This window comes from Balaenoptera borealis (assembly GCF_965194805.1).
Source record: "Balaenoptera borealis genome assembly, chromosome: 8".
Lineage (NCBI taxonomy): Eukaryota > Metazoa > Chordata > Mammalia > Artiodactyla > Balaenopteridae > Balaenoptera > Balaenoptera borealis.
The window spans coordinates 6,516,771-6,519,774 of NC_138865.1; the positions used below are offsets into that span (position 1 = coordinate 6,516,771).

The window sequence follows — 3,004 nt, forward strand, 5'->3', positions numbered from 1 at the left end:
ATCATAATTTTTCAGCCAAAGACTAGTTCAGGCAAAAATCATCAATGGGAGCTAAATCAAGAGGGGGAAATTTGATGAGGAGCAGAGTATTTGCACGGACTTGAAACTTTTTCGCACAGATTGCTATTACTTGCAAGGAAAAAAAAATTAATAGCATCTTGCAAGGTAAGAATGGCGGGGCCTCTCTGCAGGACTCGATTTCAGGATCCCAATCCTTCGCCATCCTAACCGGGAGGGTATCAAGTCAACAACTGCAGGGCTCGGACACGCCCAGGGCCATTTGGGAGGCCTCCCAGACGCTTCATTTCTCTCGCTTGGGTTTACGGTGGGGCACGAAGAGCGTGAGATGAAATGCTGCAGAGGCTCTGGGGCTGCGGCTGCTCGCCACCCTCCGGGGCTGGGGAAACAGGGCCCCTCCAGGCCTCCCCAGTGGGCCAGTGGGGCAGCAGGGACACGGGCGGCTGCGCGCTCCGCGTCCCGGACCTGGGATCCAAAAGACGACGCCGGGCTCGTCTCCGCCACGTTCTGGATTTGAGGCTGAGGACAAATGCAATTTTTCTCATCTCCCCACGTCTGCGGCCGGAAGTCGCCTCCTGGGCTTTGCGCTTTTTTCAGTTTGGCCTGAGTTTGGGCCATTTGTGTGTGTGTGTGTGTGTGTGTGTGTGTGTGTGTGTGTGTGTGTGTGTGTGTGTGTGTCTTCCCCTCCTAAACCGAATTTCTTGAATGAGACAGTCTGATAAGAGCAAAAGTCCTGAAAGCGAATGGTTTCAAGTTCCAGCCTCGCTGCTTCCTGGCTGTGGAGATTGTTAAAGCTAAGTCTAGGATTTCTAATTCGCAAAACAGAAATAATGGAATAGGGGCTTGTGACCACTAAATATATGTAGCAAACAAATAATAGTTGTGAGATATATTCAAATCGTCAAGAAGGTTATACTGTATTGGGGAGACAACCCAAAAGTGAACCATTTATGAACGTTGCTGCAGATGTGTGGCGATTTGGAGGAAGGCCTATATCTTATAGTGGGAGGGATGAAAAGGATGGAGAAGGAAAATGAGAACTTGTAGTCTGGGAGGCCTATCGATGTATAGCTATGAGATAATTGGTGAAATGCCTTTTAAAAAATATATGTATTGGTAGATGGCGGGTGAAAAGGCTGAGAAGCCAGATACTAAGGAGAAAAAAACCTGAAGCCAAGAAGGCTGATGCTGGTGGCAAGGTTCAAAAGGTAAAGCAGGGGAAGCCCCACTGCTGCCCAAACCCTGTCCTGGTCAGAGGAATTGGCAGATATTCCCGATCGGCTATGTATTCCAGAACGGCCTTGTACAAGAGGAAGTATTCAGCAGCTAAATCCAAGGTGGAAAAGAAGAAGAAGGTGAAGGTTCTTGCTACTGTCACAAAACCAGTTGGTGGTGACAAGAATGGTGGTACCCGGGTGGTTAAACTTTGCAAAATGCCTGGGTATTATCCTACTGAAGATGTGCCTCGAAAGCTGTTGAGTCGCGGCAAAAAACCCTTCAGGAAGCATGTGAGAAAACTGCGTGCTGACATCACTCCTGGGACCATTCTGATCATCCTCACTGGGCGCCACGGAGGCAAGAGGGTCATCTTCCTGCAGCAGCTGAGCAGTGGCTTGCTACTTGTGACTGGGCCTCTGTCCCTCAGTCGAGTTCCTCTGCGGAGAACACACCAGAAATTTGTCATTGCCACTTCCACCAAAATTGATATCAGTGGTGTGAAAATCCCAGAACATCTCACTGACGCTTACTTCAAGGAGAAGAAGCTGCGTAAGCCCAGGCACCAGGAAGGTGAGATCTTCGACACAGAGAGAGAGAAATACGAGATTACAGAGCAGCGCACGGTTCATCAGAAAGCTGTGGACTCACAAATTCTGCAAAGAATCAAAGCTGTTCCTCAGCTCCAGGGCTATCTCTGCTCTGTGTTTGCTCTCACAAACAGAATTTATCCTCACAAAGTAGTGTTCTAAACGTCTTACAAAGAACCTAATTAAAAAACTGTCCATTTCAAAAAAAAAAAAAAGTAATAGCTATACAATGGAGAGATGAGACGACACCCTGATAGGATCATCAAAGTTAACGCCACCAGTGAGAGGCAGATGGGCACGATGTCTTGAGAAGGATATAGCTTCTTCTATGTGATATTTCAGCTGAGACTGTATAACTTCAATCGAATAATGAAGAAACAGTAGACAAAAAAAAAAACGAAGACTGCTCTGTTTTTTAAATGGGGGATTATACTTCAAAAATGTCAATGTTGTTAAAAGATAAAGAAAAGCTGTGGAAATGTTCCAGGTCAAAGGAGGTTAAAGAAACATGAGAACTAAATGCTATACTAGATCCTAGAGTGATCCTTTACTAGAGGAAAAATAATGTTTTATTGGAAATTATTAGGTCAATTGACAGATTGGAATACAGCTGGGGGATTAGACAACAGTTAAATATATTACAGTACGTGGTTACATAAATGAATATCCTTATTCTTTAAAAAAAAATACACGTAAAGTGTTAGGGTTAAAGGGCCATAATACATGAAATATGCTCTCAAACGGCTCAGAAAAATATTATGTAAATAGATGGATGGACAGATTAGATTGGCAGATTAGATGTATTAAATGATAGATGATACAGGTAGATGATAGATTGATAGATACCAAATAATAAAGCAAATGGGGCTAAAAGTGAAGAATAGGTGAACCTGGGTAAAGGCTACCAAGGCATCCTCTGTATGATTCTTTTTCTTGCAACTTTAAGTTTGAAATTATTTCCAAATTAAAAGTTAAAAAAATATAGCTTATAGATGGCACATTTAATACATAATTTTGAATATAAAGATTGAAACATTTTAATTCATATAAAATCAATTTATTCACCCCGCTCCCAACCAAGTAAATACTGAACGAATAATTAGCAAATGTTAATTTGAGGAATTCCAAACAGGCCTGCTTGGAATCCATGTCTCGGTGTAGCTCTCGATATTAATGAACTT

General features: G+C 43.2%; 1 pseudogene across 1 annotated transcript; it reads left to right on the forward strand.

Moving 5' to 3' along the window:
- Positions 1 to 1,123: 1,123 nt before the first annotated feature.
- Positions 1,124 to 2,038, forward strand: LOC309634062 (large ribosomal subunit protein eL6 pseudogene; annotated as a pseudogene). The gene has a single exon. The product of its transcript is annotated as a large ribosomal subunit protein eL6 pseudogene (transcript).
- Positions 2,039 to 3,004: the final 966 nt, after the last annotated feature.